Source organism: Scyliorhinus torazame, chromosome 1 (assembly GCF_047496885.1).
Source record: "Scyliorhinus torazame isolate Kashiwa2021f chromosome 1, sScyTor2.1, whole genome shotgun sequence".
Lineage (NCBI taxonomy): Eukaryota > Metazoa > Chordata > Chondrichthyes > Carcharhiniformes > Scyliorhinidae > Scyliorhinus > Scyliorhinus torazame.
Genome location: NC_092707.1, coordinates 155980052 through 156001393, shown reverse-complemented (window position 1 = coordinate 156001393; position 21342 = coordinate 155980052). Strand labels below are relative to the sequence as shown.

Here is a 21342-nt window from a genome sequence, read left to right as displayed (position 1 = left end):
TGACAGGGGGGAACAAACTAAGATATATGCTGGTCAAAAACTTCCTACATAGGGAAACGAGGACATATCCACAACCACCGCAACAATCGTTGCTAGAGGACCTACTGGATGTGGACATCTTAGGGAAGGTGAACTGCGGCGACATATATGGGCAACTGCTGAGAAGGGTAAACACAAAACTGGACGAGATAAGAGAAAAATGGGATGAGGAATTAGGGTGTGAAATAGGGTGGGGGATCTGGAGCAAAGCACTGCATAGGGTCAACTCCACCTCCACATGCGCAAGGCTAAGCCAAATGCAGCTAAAAGTGGTACACAGAGCCCACTTAACCAGGACCCAAATGAGCATGTTCTTCCCGGAGGTGGAGGATAAATGTGAATGGTGCCAGGGAGGCCCGGGAAACCACGCCCACATGTTCTGTTCATGTCCCAGACTTGTCGGGCTCTGGACAGCCTTCTTAGTGGCGCTGTCCAAGGTGGTGGGGATGAGGATGGAGCCATGCCCGAGAGTGGCAGTCTTTGGGGTCTCAGGGCAGCCAGGTCTCTTCCTGGGGAGGAGGACCAACGGCCTTGCCTTTGCCTCATTAATCACCCGCTGGAGAATCCTGCTCAGCTGGCGATCAACAGCACCACGTAAAGCTACAGACTGGCTGTCCGACCTATCAGAATTTCTCCAGATGGAGAAAATTAAACTCGCCATCCGGGGGTCGGAGAAGGCTTCCACAAAACATGGGAGCATTTCACTCAGTTGTTCCAAGACCAGTTTGCAGCCAACAGCCAGTAAACCAGAGGGTGCTGAAAGCCACTATACAACAACGAATGCCAATGAAGGGGGGGGGGGACAAAGAAACATGAAGCCCAACCAGGCTCAGCAAACAACAAAATACACGCTGTCACGGCAACCTAACAGGAACAAGATATAAGAGCTGAAGGGGAAAAGGGCACGCCAGATTACTAGAAGGGGTTGAGAAGAAAAGGGGAGGCAGGGAGGAAGGTTGGGGACCCAGCTGGGATAAGCGCCAAGTGGAGAACGCAAAACAAGAAGCCGCAAACGGTGTAAAGAGCAAAAGACAACCGATGTATACATAACTTCTTTTTTTTTCCTTTTCTTTTCTGTTGTTTCCAACGCATCTTCACAATTGCCTTTTTTTTGTTTGACTTGAAAGTCCTTAATAAAACTTTTTTTTTAAAGAATCGATCATGGCTGATCTGTGTCTTAATTCCATTTATTGTGCCTTTACTCCATTTCGCTTGAAATGCTAGTCCAACAAGAATCTATCAGTCTCGGTCTTGAAAGTTTCAATTTTCCCCCTCAGCCTTTTGGGGACGAGGATTCCAGGTGGAAAAAGTGATTTTCAGTGACTGAAGAGCCTTGACTGAGGGAATGGTTGATATAAGATTAAAAGCATCAGCTTTAAGGCAGAGTACAGGAGAAACACTCTGTGAGGCTGCGGAATGTACAACCTGAACTAGTGGTTGGAGCAGAAACCACATCAACAGTTAACAATAGGATGGATAGGTGGTTGAAGACATGGGGAATAGGGTGGCACGATGGACCAGTGCTTAGCACTGCTGCCTACAATGCTGAGGACATGGGTTCGATCCCGGCCCCGGGTCACTGTACGTGTGGAGTTTGCACATTCTCCCCGTGTCTGCCTGAGTTTCGCCCCCACAACCCAAAGATGTGCAGGTTAGGTGGATTGGCCACGCTAAATTGCCCCTTAATTGGACAAAATGAATTGGGGGCTCTAAATTTTTTTTAAAAGTGGAATGGGGAATAAAGTGCCACGTAATTCAGGCCACTGCTCATTTGGTCACAGAGTGGTTTAGCCAAGCGATCCATGTTGTTTTTACCCTCGCAAATGGAATTTAGAAGAAAGGCAGGCCAGTTCTCTTCGATGTCCTGGTCAATATTTACCAACATCATTTTTTTTGTTGGGGACAAGAATCCAGTTGTGGAAGGTCTGGGGGTCATTTGCAGGCAGTTTAATAAACCATGCAGAGAAAGTATATTTGTCCGTTGACAATGGAAGGGAGGAAAATAAAGGGTAGTATTTGTTTGCTGGGAGGAAAGACTACCTAAATTCAGAGACGAGAAGTAGTATCGTGGACAATGGAGAGGAGGAGCAGAAATTGTGCAGTGTTCCGCTGTTGTGGGAAAAGCATTAAGTAAGCATCATAGGCGCGATTCTCCACTCCCGCGCCGGTTGGGAGAATTTCCCGGGCCGCCACAATTTCCCGGGACGCCGGTCCGACGCCCTCCCGCGATTCTCCCAAGTGGCGGGAACGGCCCCGTCGAGTTCTGCGGGCCGCAGGCCGGAGAATCGCCAAGGACACCGAAAATGGCGATTCTCCTGCACCCCCGCTATTCTCAGGCCCGGATGGGCCGAGAAGCCAGGCCAAAACGGCGGGTTCCCCCCCGGTGCCGTCCACACCTGGTCACTGCCTTCGGGAACAGCGCGGGAACGCTGGGGGGGTGGCCTGCGTGGGGGGGGAGGGGGGATCCTGCACCGGGGGTAACCTCAAATGTGGGATGGCCCGCGATCGGTGCCCACCGATCGTTGGCCCGTCCTCTCTGAAGGAGGACCTCCTTCCTTCCGTGGCCCCGCAAGATCCGTCCGCCCTCTTCTTGCGGGGCGGACTCGGAGACGACGGCGCCGGCCAACCCGCGCATGCGCGGGTGATGCCAATTATGCGGCACCGGCCGCGTCATGTGTGCAGTGCCACCTTTACGTGGCTACAAGGCCTGGCGCATGTGGATGATGCAGCCCCGATCCTAGCCCATTATCGGGCCCTGAATCGGTCGGGATAGGGGCCGTTTTGCGCCGTCGTGAACCTCGACGGCGTTCACGATGGCTTGGGCACTTTGGCGCGGGAGTGGAGAATCCCGCCCATTGTATTTCTGATTTACGAATCAGGGGAGACCACAAATGCAGTGCTCCACTACCACAAATTTAGCAGTCGAGTGTCCCGCATTTGGCGACATTGCAGACATCAGCACACCCAAAGTGCAATGGGCTAATCGCACCCTGGGCAAACCACCTTCTTGATCGTGGTTGCACCCCTGCTAGGCAAGTATATTTACCATGTAGCCACTTAAAATGGCCAACTCCCAATTCAAAATGGCGAACGGCAAAGACTGATGGGAAAGTCAGCCAACAGGAAAAAAACGAGCAGCTGCAGGATGGCTGTGTATTTACCTCTGGAAAGGCCAGACAAGATCGATACCAGCAACCATCAGCATAACAAAACACCAGCCATCTGCATACTAATGAGCAATCCCCGGGAACAATAAGCAACATTTAGACACACAAAGCAAAACCAGACTCTTCGGCGCCAGCAGGAGCCTACACAAAAGGAGGTGAACGACCACCTCAAGATTGCCCATCGATCAGGGAACCGCTCCAGCATTGGAGAAAATCAAACCAAGTGATTGGGACAAAGTCCAATCACTTGGGACCAGGTACAGGGTCCGCCCCGAAAGGCGGGAAGCCCCTGGGAACTATAAGAATTGCGCCCCAAGTTCAAATCGCTCTTCTCTTCAGCTCTTCACCACCGCTTCTCCAGCTCTTCACTCTTCAGCAGCTGGTCGAAACTGTAAGTCTTACTTCAACGCTCGCTACGAGATAGGCGCTCCTAGCTACCAATCTGTACCAACTTCGAATCCCGCAGGCTCAGAATCCGAATGAAAGGCCATTTGTTTCCCTGACCTGGTGGGCCAGTTCCAAGTTAAGTATTGGCCTGTTAGTTGTAGAAGTAGCTTAAACGCAGAATTTGTGCATGAGTAGCGATTACTGTGTATAATAAATGTGCTTTGATTTAAATCTTACTAATCGGTGTATTGAATTATTGATCATTACTCGGACTTGAACCACGTGGCGGTATCATAAATATACCTGGCGACTCAAGAGCAAAGGTAATAAAACAGAGCAATTAAACTAAGGCAAAAATCAGCAACGACCAACATCATTAAAGCAAATTATCTGGTCATTATATATATTTTACCTGCCATTGCACTGTTTGATTGGTCTGTATAGTGGGAGCTTTACTCTGCATCTGACTTATGCTATACCTGTCCTGGTTTTTAAAAAATTATTAATTCCTCGGATGTGAGCTTCAATGGCTAGGCATACATTCATTGCCCATCCCTAACTGCCCTTGAGAAGGTGGTGGTGAGCTGCCATCTTGAACCACTGTAGTTGATGTCGTGCAAGTTCACCCACATGGGAGGGCATTCGAGGATTTTGACCCAGCGACAGTGAAGGAATGACGACATAGTTCCAAGTCCAGATGCTGAGTGATTTGAAGGGAAGTTGCAGGTGGTGGTATTGCCATGTATCTGCTACCCTTGTCCTTCTAGATTGTAGTGGTGGTGGGTTTAGAAGGTCCTATCTACTTGATGTGTTACTGCAGTGCATCTTGTGGATGATACACACGGCTGCCACTGTGTGTCAGTAGTGGAGGGAGTGAATGTTTGTGGATGGGGTGCCAATCAAGCAGGCTGTTTTATTCTGAATGGCGTCAAGCTTTTAGAGTGCTGATGGAGATGCACTCATGCAGGCAAGGAGAGAGTGCATCTTCCTGACTTGTGCCTTGTAGATGGTGGACACGCTTTAAATTTGTTTTGTTGTATGCAGAGCATTAAATGGGTATTCATTTGTGTTCCAATTAAATAGACCAAACTAGCGGCGGCACGGTGGCACAGTGGTTAGCACTGCTGCCTCACGGTGTTGAGGTCCCGAGTTCGATTCTGGCCTCGGGTCACTGTCTGTGTGGTGTTTGCACATTCTCCCCGTGTCTGCGTGGGTCTCACCCCCATAACCCAAAGATGTACAGAGTAAGTGGATTGGCCACATTATATTACCCCTTAATTGGAAAACAAATCATTGGGAACTCTCAAAAACATTTTTTTTAAATAGGCCAAACTAAAACTTTGGTTGTTGAGCTGAGAGGTATATACATGTAATATGTAACTCTGTAAATAGATACTGAAGTGCAGTCTATCCTTAACCAACTGGCTTTTTGGAATAAAACCTTTGATTAGATGGTGTGGAGTGTGTTTTATTCTGTAGCTGACCAATGCTGCACATGTCCTGTGAGCATTTGATGGGACGGTGCAGACAGTGGTATGGGGGTGGTGGTTGCTCTGCAACTAAACCATCCTGTACCTGCCCTGGGAGTGTTTGATCAGACTGTGTAGGGGGAGCTTTACTCTGTACTTGACCCGTACTGTACCTGACCTGGGAGTGTTTGATGATAATTGTTGGGTGAAACCAGTAAAGTGGTCACCCTGACAGGATTTCCTCGTTTAAAATGGTCTTGATGATTTCATCTTTAAAGCCCTTTCAGCCACCAGCCCAGTGATGGATGGGCATGACTGCTGAACATAGATTGCGTCTGTTCAGCATTGACTGTTCCTCTGAGCCACAGTTTCCCATAATAATGTTTCAGCAACGAGTTTTCCTGCCAGTAAGTGTCCCATTAACTCTGCACATTCTTTAATATTATTCTGAAATACCACCTGTTCCTGTTTTAATAACACTGGGGGTTATTCTCCAGGGTTTGATAATTAACAGACCAATTCACCTTTATTTTCATTCCAGACCTTTGAAATGTTACGGTTTTTCTTCAAACCTTGACTAATAGGTAACAGCAGTGATTAATCTTCCACTTGTATACGCTGACTCTGCCAAGAAAGTATTTTGAGTTTTCAATCCAACGACTCTTATTGAAATAAACCTCAGCTTGACTCTGTCTTTGACATGTCAAAAGTCATTTTTGCCTGGTCCAGTTACTACATCTGCTGCTTCAGGGTTGAAACCTTTCAATGATAAAATTGTGCTGATCCAAATGTCTGCTGACTGTGTTGAACTCGCACCAAGTGCGTTCACCCATCACCCCTGTGCTTACTGGTCTACAGTGGCTTCTGGTACATAGATTCTCTGATGCTAATGCTTCAATTTTAAAATTCTCACCTTTGTGTCCAGACCTTTCCAGAGCTCCACTTCTTCCTGAGTCTGCAACCTCCTCCAGTCCGACAAACCTCTGAGAACTCCTGCGCCCTCCAACTGGGTACTTCATGGGCGTGATTCTCCGGAAAGATTTCTAAGTTTGGTAGCGAGTGGGAACTGCTGTGAGCTTCCTGGTGCCCGGCCCAGCGAGGCCGGCAATGCTATTCAATGTTTTTGGGTTTATTAAATAAATTTAGAGTATCCAATTAATTTTTTCCAGTTAAGGGGCAATTTAGCGTGGCCAATCCACCTACCCTGCACCTCTTTTGGGTGTGGGGGCGAAACCCACGCAAACACGGGGAGAAACCCACACTCCACATGGACAGTGACCCAGAGCCGGGATCGAACCTGGGACCTCGGCGCCGTGAGACAACTATGCTAACCATTTGCGCCACCGTGCTGCTCTCTATTCAATGTTAATTGATCCACTTAATGGGGCCTCATGGACTCCTCACCACAAATGAATGCTCGCCAGCCGATTCGCCGTCACCACGCTCACCAGCTACCTGCTAACAAGATTGAGCAGGGCTTAAGCAGCACTTGCTCAGCCAACCCCAGCTTGCAACAATGGCGCCCAGGAGACCGGCCCCAAGATTCGGGGATGCAGATCTGGAGAGGGTCCTAGATGCAGTGGAGGCCAGGAGGGATGTCCTGTTTCCTTGAGGGTCAGGCACAGGGCAGCCAGTGCTGCCTGGGACCAGGTGGCGGCAGCTGCAAGCACTGGGAGTGTGACCAGGAGGACTGGGCTCCAGTGCTGGAAAATGATCAACAACAACACTGGGCAGCACGACTGAGTCAGCACCAACCCCCCGCCCACCTACCCCCTCAGGACCTTCCACCCCACAGGAGCATCCACACCCTCAACTCTCCATGTGACCTCCAACCCTCCCTCCACCCCCCTCCCTTCAATCCTCCAACCCTCCCTCAATCCCCCCTCTCCCATCAACTCCTCTAACCCTTTGTTAACATCCCCCCCCCCCCCATTACTGTGAATCATGCATGTGGCTACCAATACCCTATCCGTGTCCCGCCATGAAAACCTCTCTCACAATTGCCGGGAGAGGGCCCAGACTGGCGGTGGGGAGCTGGACTTAAGAATCCCCACCTCTATCCTGGCCCCGGGTCACTGTCCATTGGAGTTTGCACATTTTCTCCTTGTTTCCGTGGGTTTCGCCCCCACAACCCAAAGATGTGCAAGGTAGGTGGATTGGCCATGCTAAATTGCCCCTTATTTGGAAAAAGAAATTAGTTGGATACTCTAATTTATAAAAAAAAGAATCCCCACCTCCTTCGAGGAACGGGCCCTGGAGGTGACTGGGGTGGCCAAGGACAGGGCAGTCACCAACACGGAGGCTGGTAGACGGCGCAGAAGTGAGAACCACCGGGCTCCATCCGGGGGACCTGCCAAACGTGAGTTGTCATTGCCGTACTGACTAACCCATCCCTCCCACTGACCACATGTCCATTCTCCCACAGGGACTCCAAGGCAGCCCCCTTTCCAGCCTCCCAGAAGACCACCTCGGAGACGAGCTCCGAGGATGCCATGATCGAGGCGTCACATCTGTCATCCCCGCCCTCCACAGCGCAGATAGACTCATCTTGGTGGGAAATGTTAGTGGTCAGGCCTCTGGGGCACAATCTGGTGAGCACCACACTGCTGCTGATGCACGTCAGGTGGAGGCAGGAACCCCCAAGTGAGACAGCGGTCAGAGGTCTGTTGGATCTCAGGATCCAGCTGGGTCCCAGCCTGATGCTGAGCCTCTGGAAGAGGTAATCCCGGAGCTAATGGAGGCAATAGGGAGTGGTGAGGAAATTCAGAAAGAGATGTCAGCGACACCTCAGCAGATCCATAACTGATTGGAGTAGTCCCAGAGGTTAAAGGTGCAGGAGATGTTACCGACAATGCGTGGAACCTAGGCAAACACTGCTAGGGTTGCGACCGTAGCGGAGAGCCTGGTACACGATGTTGGCACCATTAGTGAAGGTTTCCAAGGCGTAGTCCAGTTGGTGACGGCCATGGCTGAAGGTCTCGACAGAATGTCCGCCTCACTGGGGGATGTCACCCAGTATCAGGCTGATCTTGATGAGATTCTGCGGGACATGTTGCACACTCAGAGGGGCATGGCTGAGGCACTCCGGAGCTTGTCCGAGTCACAGGTGGGCATTGCCGAGGCACTGCGGAACATGTCCCAGTCACTGAGGAACATCGCTGAGGGTGTCAACACGATGGTGCGGGCCATGGGAGCCACCACGGCTGGCAGAGTGGGGAATTGTTACACACAATAAACACCCTTGTGCACAACCAGCATGATGCCTCTGCCACTTTCTTCCGCAATGCGGGCCGACTTCTGAACCCTTGGCCCATCTCTCCAGGCATCCCTCCCTCCCCGTGGCACTAACCCACCTCCGGCCGTGGACATGTCCCTGGAGCTGTGTCCCATCCCCTGGGTGTTTGAATGTGCTGCGTGTGTTGTGTTGGCTCCCACAGTGTTCAAGCACAGTGTCCAGGCATCGCACTCTGATTAGGATTCTAGGCAATGACTCCTACATGCTACATGGTCCAACTACCCATGGGAATACACTTGGGTTGTGTGAAATGCTCACTTTAACCTATTAGCAATAGCCTTCAGCTGCACAGCCAGAGGCCTCATTAATGGAGAAAATATCAATAAATGTTGAACTGCCGGAAAGGGTCCAATTCTCCACCCAAGAGGTGACTGGATCCTAAACTGTATTGATTTCCCCCTGTATTGGCCTGAGCACTCATGTCAATTGTAGCACCTTCACTCTTATCTCAGTAGAGAACATGAGGGGAGTAAATCCAGGATTCTGCTTTGTTCATTCTTGGCAAGTGAGTGTTGCTGGCAAGGCCAACATTTATTCCCTATCCCTAATTGCTCTTGAGAAAGTGGGGCGGGATTCTCTGACCCCGGGGCCGGGTCGGAGAATCGCCTGGCCGGGCGCGAATTGCGTGGCCCCCGCGGCGATTCTCAGCCCGGGATGGGCCGAGTGGCCGCCAAGAAAGCCTGAATCACGCCGGCGCCGTTCACATGTGGGCTTATCCGGCGGGACCTCGGCATCCATCCTGCAGGGGGCGGCCTGGTGGGGGAAGGGGGGGATCTGACCCCGGGAGGGGGCCTCCACCGTGGCCTGGCCCGCGATCGGGGCCTACCGATCGACCGGCCGGCCTCTCCTGGTGGGGGCCTCTTTTACTCTGCGCCGGCCCCTGTAGCTGTCCGCCATGTTGCGCCGGGGCTGGCACGGAGAAGGAAGCTAGTGCGCATGTGCGTGTTCGCGCCGGTCGCAACACGCATGTGCGTGTTCGCGCCGGTCGCAGCACACATGTGCGTGTTCGCGCCGGTCGCAGCACGCATGTGCGTGTTCGCGCCGGTTGCAGCGCGCATGTGCGAGTCCGTGCCGGTCGCAGCGCACATGTGCGAGTTCGCGCCGGTAGCAGCATGCATGTGCGTGTTCGCACCGGTTGCAGCACGCATGTGCGTGTTCGCGCCGGTCACAGCGCGCATGTGCGAGTTTGCGCCGGTCGCAGCGCGCATGTGCGAGTCCGTGCCGGTCGCAGCGCACATGTGCGAGTTCGCGCCGGTAGCAGCATGCATGTGCGTGTTCGCGCCGGTCACAATGCGCATGTGCGAGTTTGCGCCGGTCGCAGCGCGCATGTGCGAGTTCCCGCCGGTCGCAGCGCGCATGTGCGTGTTCGCGCCGGTCACAGCGCGCATGTGCGAGTTTGCGCCGGTCGCAGCGCGCATGTGCGAGTCCGTGCCGGTCGCAGCGCACATGTGCGAGTTCGCGCCGGTAGCAGCATGCATGTGCGTGTTCGCGCCGCTCACAATGCGCATGTGCGAGTTCGCGCCGGTCACAGCGCGCATGTGCGAGTTCCCGCCGGTCGCAGCGCGCATGTGCGTGTTCGCGCCGGTCACAGCGCGCATGTGCGAGTTTGCGCCGGTCGCAGCGCGCATGTGCGAGTCCGTGCCGGTCGCAGCGCACATGTGCGAGTTCGCGCCGGTAGCAGCATGCATGTGCGTGTTCGCGCCGCTCACAATGCGCATGTGCGAGTTCGCGCCGGTCACAGCGCGCATGTGCGAGTTTGCGCCGGTCGCAGCGTGCATGTGCGAGTCCGTGCCGGTCGCAGCGCACATGTGCGAGTTCGCGCCGGTAGCAGCATGCATGTGCGTGTTCGCGCCGCTCACAATGCGCATGTGCGAGTTCGCGCCGGTCACAGCGCGCATGTGCGAGTTCCCGCCGGTCGCAGTGCGCATGTGCGAGTTCGCGCCGGTCGCAGCGCGCATGTGCGTGTTCGCGCAGCGCGCATGTGCGAGTCCGTGCCGGTCGCAGCGCGCATGTGCGTGTTCGCGCCGGTCGCAGCACGCATGTGCGTGTTCGCGCCGGTCACAGCGCGCATGTGCGAGTTCACGCCGGTAGCAGCGCGCATGTGCGAGTTCGCGCCGGTCGCAGCGCGCATATGCGAGTTCGCGCTGGTCGCAGCACGCATGTGCGAGTCCGTGCCGGTTGCAGCACGCATGTGCGTGTTCGCGCCGGTCACAGCGCGCATGTGCGAGTTCGCGCCGGTAGCAGCGCACATGTGCGAGTTCGCGCCGGTAGCAGCGCACATGTGCGAGTTCACGCCGGTAGCAGCGCACATGTGCGAGTTCGCGCCGGTAGCAGCGCACATGTGCGAGTTCGCGCCGGTCGCAGCACGCATGCGCAGAACGAGGCGCCAGTTTGAAGCCTTTCTCAGCAGCTGGAGCTGTGTGAGTCGCTCCAGTGCCCGCGCTGGCCCCTTGTAGGGCACAGGATCACTGATCCTGGGGGCCTGTTGACGCCGTCGGAAAACGCGACGGTGCTTACTACGCCGTCAACACTTAGCCTCAGGATCAGAGAATCCCGCCCGTGGTTCATCTTCGTGAACTGTGGCAGTCCAGGTGGTGTAGTGCTTTCTGTGTACAATTTGATACAACTGAGTGGTTTGCTAGGCCATTTCAGCGGACAGTTAAGAGCACACTGTGGATCTGAAGCCATATGTGGGCCAGACTGGGTAAGGTACCACCGCATATGTGTTCGGAGTTAGTATGTTGTGCATCATTTTACTCTGCACTGTGTTTATTCAGCCTTTAAATTTAAACATATTGGGTGGAATGTTCTGGCCCCCATCGCAGTGTGTTTTCCAGCAGCGGAGGTGGCTTGCAATTGACTGCCGGTGGGATCTGCCAATCCTGCCGATGTCTACCCCATTTTCCATCCCTCTGCCGGCGAACCCGTTGGGGGAGGGTTGCCTTCGGCAGGCCCAGAAGATCCTGCTGATGGGAAGGGTTGTATAATCTGGCCCATTATAATCATCCACTGGCATTATTACGAAGGGCATAGGAGTGCTCCTTTGGTGTCCTAATTTATCCCTCAAGTAACATTACTAAAAGAAAATTATTTGATTATCATCATATTGTGGGACCTTGCTGTGTATAAATTAACTGTTATATTTCCTACATTAAAAGTTATTACACTTCCAAAATACTTAATTGACTAAAAGATACTTTGGGATGACATGAGGTTGTAAAAGGTGCTATATATAATACAAGTCTCTCTTGATCTATTTCCAGAATGTTACAGCTGTTCAGTGAATTCAGTGTGACTGAGTTGGAATGTGTATTTTGATGATTGCTATCCCCAAAGGGCGACATTTCAACTGAATCACTTGTAAAAATGAATGAAACCTATACCCTAATTCCCATGGGAATGCTTGTCTTGAAAACGTGGAACATATCTGTTTTGATCCTAATGCTTTTGCCAATGCTTATGTCTGCCTTTTACCTGCTCAACTGTGCTTTCGGGGTCCGTCTCTCTTATTTCTCCTTGTGGACCAGATAGCTGGAGAGGCAATGTTAAGAAAGAAAGGGAAAATCTGTGTTTTAAATTCTAGCTCGTCTCTACCCTCCCCTCTGAAGGTGCTGACTCGTGGGTACATTTTCATGGGAGTTCATGCACCCTCCCTTACCAGAGGTACCATGCATACTACTGGCTTACCTTTTTAAAAATTTATTCATTTACAGGATGCGGGTTTCGCTGGTTAGGCCAGCATTTATTGCCCATCCCTAGTTGCCCTTTACAAGGTGGTGGTGAGCTGCCTACTTGAACTGCTACAGTCCTTGAGGTGTAGAGACACCCACTATGCTGTTAGAGAGGGAGTTGAAGGATGTTGCCCCAGTGACAGCGAAGGAACAGCGATATATTTTCCAAGTCAGGGTGGTGATTGACTCGGAGGGGAACCTCCAGGTGGTGGGGTTCCCAGGTATCTTCTGCTCTTGTCGTTCTAGATCGTAGTTGTCGTGGGTTTGGAACGTGCTGTCTAAGGAACCTTGGTGATTTACTGCAGTGCGTCTTGTAGATGGTACACATGGCTGCCACTGTTCGTCGGTGGTGAAGGGTTTGAATGTTTGTGAAAGGGGGAGCAATCAAGCGGATTACTTTGTCCTGGATGGTGTTGAGCTTCTTGTGTGTGGTTGGAGCTGCACTCATTCAGGCGAGTGGAGAGTATTCCATTACACACCTTTTTAAAAATAAATTTAGAGTACCCAATTCATTTTTCCAATTGAGGGGCAATTTAGCATGGCCAATCCACCTACTCTGCACATCTTTGGGTTGTGGGGGCGAAACCCATGCAGACACAAGGAGAATGTGCAAACTCCACATGGACAGTAACCCAAAGCCGGGATCGAACCTGGGACCTCGGCGCCATGAGGCTGCAGTGGTACCCACTGCGCCACCATGCTGCCCTATCCCATTACACACCTGAATTGTGCCTTGTAGATGGTGAACAGGCTTTGGGGGATCAGGAGGTGAGTTACTCGCCGTAGGATTCCCAGTCTTTGACCTGCCCTGTAGCCACAGTATTAATATGGCTAGTCCAGTTCAGTTTCTGATCAATGGTAACCACCAGGATGTTGATTATGGGGGATTCAGCGATGGTAATGCCATTGAATGTCAAGGGGCAATGGTTAGATCCTCTCTTGTAGAAGATGGTCATTACCTGGCACTTGTGTGGCACCAACGTAACTTGTCACTTGTCAGCCCAAGCCTGGATATTGTCCAGGTCTTGCTGCATTTGGACATGGACTGCTTCACCATTTGAGCAGTATCATATCTGAATAGCAACTCTTTGACAGCAGTGGGGAGGGACCAGAAAATCCCACTGCGGGGCAATGGCAGGCCACCTCTGCAGCCGAGTAACATGCCGCAGGGTGCATGGAAAACCAAGTGTGAGTTAAGACCAGGAGTCAGTTGACAGTGGACAGATGAAAACCAGTGCACAGCCTGGCCCTCTTCTCTGAAAGGGTCAGATTTATCCCCTGAACTAGCTTTGATCACCCAAAGGAGTCAGAGAGGAATTTCCCAAGCCTTTCCACCAATTGGCAAGGGTTAATCTCTTTAATTCTACTCCACCCTGGACATCACATGTATTTCTTTACATTGCAAAGGTGACTATCATTCAAAAGTACTTAGACTGTAAAGAACTTTGCAAAGTTCTGAGCTCCTGAAATGAATGCAGCTTTTTCTTTGCTTCTTTGTCATTGAAATAAACTGCAGCAGAACTGGCACAACTTGGGGAGACCAATGAAAGAAAGAAAAATTTGTATTAATGTGGAGCTTTTCTGATCCTCAGGCAATCACATAGTCTTCGACAGCCATTCAACTACTTTTTAAAGTGTAGTCACTGTGGAAAACACCATTGGCAATATGCACACAGCTATCTCCCACAAACAGTACTAAGATAATCGACCATAGAGTTTGTGTTTTGCTGGTGTTGGTTAAAGGATACATTTTGGGGATCTCCTTCCCTCTTCAAAATAGTGCCATGGGATATCTTTTTATGCTCACCTGAGTGGGCAATTAAGGCAGCGGGTGAAATTCTCACCTCGTGATGCTGCAAACGCGAACCACGATCGGGTGGAGAATCAGACATCCGGCCAAAATCGAGGTCTATGCCTGCTGCCAATTCGGGCTGTGCTCTGCTCCCTTGCTGGTGGCAATAACGGGGTTTGGACCCTGCACCGGCGGTGGCATAAAAAAACTGGGGCTGGATTCTCCGCCCCGCCCCGCCACCGGCGGGATTCTCCATTACACCGGTTGTTCAATGGGGTTTCCCATTGTGGGATAGCCCCACGCCGTCGGGAAACCCCTGGGCTGCCGATAAAACGGAGCATCCGGCCGGCGGAGAATGCAGCCCCCGGTGTTTGCACGCATTTACATGTATTTTGCGCGTTTAAACCACTTTGTCCCGGGCCTCTGCGATGCTTCGCCCCTCCCAGGCAAACGTCAATGGGCGCGATTTACTACAGGTATTTACAAACTGGAACAGGGCACCATGGCTACGGAGGGGGAGGGAAAAGGTCAGCAAAGTTTGAAAGACTGTCACAAATTGTAGCACTTGTTGGGGGGTGGCTGCCTGGGCTTGGGGTTGGGGGTGGGGGGGGGGGTGGGGGGGGGGGGGGGGAGGGGATAGCAGGGAGTGACTTGGTGGCAACTCCATGGATTTGGGTTGTCCTCTCGGGATCGGAGTGGCCTGGCTCGGGCTGCCATTGCTGCAGTATTTGTTTTAAATGCACCTATTTGGTACAAGTTACAGACCCCCACCTGCTCGCTCTGCTGACTGTTCACTGTGTCCTGTAAATGTTCACAGAGGCTCTGGTAATTTGGGAGCCCACCTAGGATACCCTTCTGGAAACCCTCAGACCCCAGCTGACCCATCGCTGGGATGGACGTGGCCAAGCTCAATCAGTGTCACACCAGATGCTGCCACTCCTCGGTGCACTCATCAGAAGTGCAGCCCCACTGCAGGGGAGGCAGTCAAATTATCATACAATTTACAGTGCAGGAGGCCATTCGGCCCATCGAGTCTGCACCAGCTCGTGGAAAGAGCACCCTACCCAAGGTCAACACCTCCACCCTATTCCCATAACCCAGTAACCCCACCCAACACTAAGGACAATTTTGGACACCATGGGCAATTTATCATGGCCAATCCAGCTAACCTGCACATCTTTGGACTGTGGGAGGAAACCGGAGCATCCGGAGGAAACCCACGCACACACGGGGAGGGTGTGCAGACTCCGCACAGACAGTGACCCAAGCCGGAATCGAACCTGGGACCCTGGAGCTGTGAAGCAATTGTGCTATCCACAATGCTACCATGCTGCCCTTAATAGCAGAGCTCACCCCAAACAAAGGACACATGCACCGTAGTCTTTGGCACCCTCCCTGGCACATTGCCCCTCTCAGGGCAGAGGCCTCACCAGTGACACTATCAACTAGCCCACTCCACAGGACCATCAGCTGTCTCCAAGTCCTACTTGCCCTCTGCGCCCTGCTCCCATCCATCCTACCCCCGGTCAGGTTGTCACAAATTCGATGCCACACACAGGATCCACATCACACTGCAGCTACTCTCTCAGCAGACACACACTTCCCTGCCTCTCCCCCATCTGTAGGACCTGCCCACACACAAGCCGCTAAGCATAGTTGCCACTCACTGCTGGGGACAGGGGTGCAGTGCGGACGGCAACATACCGGGGGCAACAGTTGAGGGGTGGGTTTGAGGGAACTTGTGGAGGGTGGAGCTGAAGTGCAACTCAGGGTCACCAAGTGGCCTGTTGGATTACGATGGGTAAGGGAATTCTCATCTTGCTAACATGTCTTCTCTTTCTCCCCTGCAGAGAATGAATTTCGGAGTACAGCCAGAAATGCTCACTATCTCCCTGGTCACGGCTGCTATTGCAGACACATGTAGGCTGGAGGTATAGGACCTGCGGGGGGAGGACCTTGCACAAGAGGGTCCTGCCCCAGAAGAGCAGGGGCCAGCCGGTGAGGCACGAATGCCGGCTGTCCAACAGGCCGAGGAGGAGGTGCGAAGAAGGCGCCGCATCAGGCCACGTGTATACCGTCAGCAGCTGTCCTTTGAGGAGCTGCCGGACCGCCTCTGCTGCCAAAGACTTTGGTTAGCCAGGGAGAACGTGTGCCACCTGTGCGCCTGGCACTGCAGTGGTATGGAAGAATTAACTGCTCCCAGTGGCCATCACGGTGATAGTCATCCAGAACTTTTATGCCTCTGGGTCATCCCAGGGGATGAGCAGGGCCTGTCCGGGATCTCTCAGCCATCCGTACACAGGTGCATCCATGGATGCCCTACGCACCCAAACAGCAGACTATATAAACTACAGTCTGGACCAGGCACACCAGGATGTACGGGCAGCAGGATTTGCCACCATCGCTGGCATGCCCCAGGCCCAGTGGGTGATCAATGGCACACTTGTCCCCCTGTGAGCACCGCTCATCAAGGGGTGCTCTTCATCCCTGAATGTGTAGTTGGTGTGTGACCACCAGCTGCACATCATACATGTCCGATACCCAGGCAGTGTGCATGGCGCAAACATCCTGGCGCACTTGTCGGTTCCCGGACCTTCAAGGTGCACCCGCAGGTGAGGGGTTAGCTCCTGGGTGATAAGGTTACCCACTGAGGCCTTGGCTAATGACACCTGTCCAGAGGCTCCAGACCGACAAGGAGAACCGCTATATCTAAGCCCATGAAGCAACTAGAGGCATCATTGAGCGGTGATTCGGCATCCTCAATTTGCACTTCCGATGCCTGGTCCAGTCCGGTGGAGTGCTCTAATATAGCCGCAGGATGGTCGCTAACATCATGTGGCCTGCTGCGTCCTGAAAAATATCGTGCAGCACAGGGGGCATATAAGACCATAAGACATAGGAGCAGAATTAGGCCACTCGGCCCATCGAGTCTGCTCCGCCATTCAGTCAAGGCTGATATTTTCTCATCCCCATTCTCCTGCCTTCTCCCCATAATCCCGGATCCCCTTATTAATCAAGAACCTATCTATCTCTGTCTTAAAGACACTCAGTGAATAGGCCTCCACAGCCTTCTGCGGCAAAGAATTTCACAGATTCACCACCTTCTGGCTGAAGAAATTCCTACTCATCCCTGTTTTGAAGGATCGCCCTTTAGTCTGAGATGGTGTCCTCCATGCTGAAGGAGGAAGAACTCCTGGCCTAACCTGACGAGGAGGATGAGGCGGAAGGCCAGGAATAACCGTGCATAATCAGCCAGCCGCCCAATGTGTGCTCCAACACACGGGACAACTTCATCAAATAGCAGCACAGTAGCATAGTGGTTTGCACAGTTGCTTCACAGCTCCAGGGTCCCAGGTTCGATTCCCGGCTTGGGTCACTGTCTGTGCGGAGTCTGCATGTTCTCCCCGTGTCTGCGTGGGTTTCCTCCGGTGCTCCGGTTTCCTCTCACAAGTCCAAAGATGTGCAGGTTAGGTGGATTGGCCATGATAAATTGGCCTTAGTGTCCAAAAAAGATTAGATGGGGTTACGGGGATAGGGTAGAGGTATGGGCATAGGTAGGGTGCTCTTTCCAAGGGCCGGTGCAGACTCGATGGGCCGAATGGCCTCCTTCTGCACTGTAAATTCTATGAATCTATGATTCTAAGATTCTATGATCTACAGGTTTGCCTACCAGGAGGCCTGGCCACCAACAGCTCTGCCACCCTGTCCCACCTCTCCACAGCCTCTCAAACCCCCCACCACCTTCAGTGTGGTGCCCCCTTCCCCATAGCTACTCACATCCTATCCTGTCCCACCTCCCTTCACTCCATCCCACCACCCCAGCTCCCCCTCCCCTGTCTGAGGGTCCGACCACCAGCACTATATGGTGTTGGCCCTGGACAGACAGTATCAGCGGATCTTGTCCGCGGGCTGGAGGATGATGACGACTCACTGTGCAATGAGTTCTGGCGCTCCTCATAGTTTTTTTTTACATATAAATTTAGAGTACCCAATTCATTTTTCCCAATTAAGGGGCAATTTAGCATGAATTTAGCGGGTTTCGCCCGCACATCTTTGGGTTGTGCGGGCGAAACCCACACAAACACAGAGAGAATGTGCAGATTCCTCACAGTCACCCGGGGCCGGGATCGCATCTGGGATCTCGGTGTCGTGAGGCAATAGTGCTAACCACTGCACCACCGTGCTGCCAGCTCCTCATCGTTTAACAAAGTCTGACTTCTGCCTTCAGGATCACCGGGTGACCCCTACATGTTTGTTGCCCATTCCATCTCACGGGCCCATATATTCTTTGGGGTGATGGGGAGAAGGGGGGCAGTTATTGATGTGGTGAGGGGTGATGGGTGACTCACTGGGTATGTTGTCCTACAAGGCGGCCTCGCACCTCTGGGCCCGTCACCTATCGCCTCTTGAGGGTGACTCTAGGTGGAACCTTCAATTGTCCTAGGTGACCTGCCCCATGCCATTCTCTAACACCCACATACCCCCACCCGGCACACCCTATACACCCAGCCCAGCCCATCCTTCCTCACACCCTTCAGACAGAGGATTGAGACAGGTCGGAATGTTGGTGAAAAAGTGTTTAATAGTGACTATATAGATTATTGTGCATATGTGCCGCACCAGTGCCAACTTAACTAGTGTCTAATTTTCTCATTTTACGTGGCCTACCGCTCCTTCTACATTTGACCCCAGACAGCAGGTGAGATGTGGAGGCAGCCTGCTGCATTTCGCCCTCTGACCTGAGATGCCTTTGGCAGCCATCCTCTGGAGGGCCTCGATCTGGGTGAAGAGATGCCCAACCTGTTCAGACCATTGCCCATCGGATTCGCCAGTGTCAGGTGTGGGGGGGGGATTCAAAAACACTGAGGTGTTCCAGCACTTCCCCTGCGGGAGGCACGGACATAGGCCCCAACACATCCTCCTCCCTTGGGGTGCTCGATGGCCCCAAGCTACACCATGGGACGGTAAAGCCAGAGTGAGCTCTGGAGGCTCCATCGTCACCTGGCGCTGCCAGTCCTGCAGGCCCGCCATCATCTCAACCAGGGTCTCAATGCAATTAACCATGGGGCACAGATACTGGGCCATATCCCTCAGTGAGTGGGTCACTGCCTAGGTCTTGTCCCTCTGTGACTGGCCCAGGACAGTCAGTGTCTAGTCAATGCTCCAGATGCCCTCTGACATGGCCCTTTGTGACTGGGTGAAGCTCTGGAGCGCTGCAGTAATGTCCATGTGGGTCCAGTACATGGCTGCCTGTGATTGGGTTCCCCTGTCCTGAGCCTCAGACATCGACGGCACAGTGCACCCCAAGCCTTGAACATCTTCGCCCATATCTATGACTTTTTGATCCAAGGCTTCCGATGCGGACGCCACCTGCTCAGTATTGGCCTGGGTACCGTGCATTGCCAGCACCATCTCCTGCACGTGGTAATATTTGGTTCCAACTCCATTTACAAGTTTACTGACGACATGACCATAGTGGGTCAGATCTCAAACAATGACGAGTCAGAATACAGGAGGGAGATAGAGAACCTAGTGGAGTGGTGTAATGACAACAATCTATCCCTCATTACCAACAAAACTAAAGAGCTGGTCATTGACTTCAGGAAGCAAAGTACTGGACACACCCGTGTCAGCATCAACGGGCCCGTGTCAGCATCAACGGGGCCGAGGTGGAGATGGTTGACAGCTTCAAATTCCTAGGTGTGCACATCACCAAAATTCTGTCCTGGTCCACCCACATCGACACTACCACCAAGAAAGCACAACAGCGCCTATACTTCCTCAGGAAACTAAGGAAATTCAGCATGTCCACATTAACTCTTACCAACTTTTACAGATGCACCATAGAAAGCATCCTATCTGGCTGCATCACAGCCTGGTATGGTAACTGCTCAGCCCAAGACTGCAAGAAACTTCAGAGAGTCGTGAACACAGCCCAGTCCATCACACAAACCTGCCTCCCATCCATTGACTCCATCTACACCTCCCGCTGCCTGGGGAAAGCGGGCAGCATAATCAAAGACCCCTCCCACCTGGCTTACTCACTCTTCCAACTTCTTCCATCGAGCAGGAGATACAAAAGTCTGAGAACACGCATGAACAGACTCAAAAACAGTTTCTTCCCCGCTGTCACCAGACTCCTAAACGACCATCCTATGGACTGACCTGATTAATACTACACCCCTGTATGCTTCACCCGATGCCGATGCCTATGTATTTACATTGTGTACCTTGTGTTGCCCTATTATGTATTTTCTTTTCTTTTCATGTACTAAATGATCTGATGGAGCTGCATGCAGAAAAATACTTTTCACTGTACCTCGGTATACGTGACAATAAACAAATCCAATCCAAACCTGAAGCGGTTGGACTTCTCCAACTGCACTTGCAGGTGCTGGAAAGTTACTGACACCCCCTCCTGTAGACCCTGGCTCTGCATCTGCATCTCCAACAGTGATGGGATCATACTTTCAAGAAACGTGATGCCTGTCCAGACTACAGCAGTTTCCTGCGATAAAGTATATGGTGAGACGCATAGAGATGAGTTACACAGGAGGTCTGTATCTGGTGGCTTGTGTGTGCAAGGCACCTGGCCAAAGAGGCCAATACAGGTGTCGGGTTTGATGCATGATGGGATGTGAGGAAGATGCAGGCAGGTGGGTTTTGATTGGTCTCTGCGGGAGTGGGGGTGTGATGTGCGGAGTGAGGGACAGGGCTGATGCCAGGGGAGCAAAGGTGTTGACTCACCAGAGCTGCCCAAAGGAGGTTGTTCTTCTTCTTGTGACACTGCGTGCCAGCCTGCCTGGTGAGGTTCACGGCTGACCACCTCTGCCACCTCTGCCCAGGCCCGGTTGACGACTGCGGAGGGACCCTCCTGCCCACCCTGAGAAAGAGGGTGCCCCGTCTCTCTTCCACTGCATCCAACATTGTATTGAGCTTCGAGTTGGTGAAGCATGGTGCTGCTTTTCCCTGAGCCATCGGCTTGGCTGGAATGAGTGTGTGGGGAGTGGAGTGTTTTTAAGCAGCTCCAGCACATAAATCTCTCTAGTCCCAATTTCGGCCCCAGCGAATCTGATGCTGACAGGAATGAGAATTGCTCAAGATTCATGTGGGCAGAGTGCTGGTCCCCGAGCATGTCCTGAATTGCTCAACAAATAGTGCCCCCTGCAGGAATGCGAACCGCACGCAATTCAGTGCCGGCAAGTCTCACAAACGCAGAATTTCATCCAGCATCTCTAACAGTGCAGCATTTGGCGTTCAAGTCTTCGAAGTGAGATTTGAACGCAAAACAATGACCATCAATTTCCTCAGGGCTTCTCCCACTTTGGTGTAAATTGGGTTTTCGCCAAATATACGCAAATGTTATGCCCAAGGAAATTCCTAGTGTATGGCACTATGGGCTCGATTCAATTAATTGAGAACAATGTCCCATAGCGAGTACATTTAAGCACGAGTTTCCCAG

At 52.4% G+C, this 21342-nt stretch overlaps 1 non-coding gene across 1 annotated transcript; it reads right to left on the bottom strand.

Moving 5' to 3' along the window:
- Positions 1-2917: 2917 nt before the first annotated feature.
- LOC140430426 (U1 spliceosomal RNA) lies at positions 2918-3079 on the bottom strand. The gene has a single exon (XR_011949422.1). It is a non-coding gene; the product is annotated as a U1 spliceosomal RNA (small nuclear RNA).
- Positions 3080-21342: the final 18263 nt, after the last annotated feature.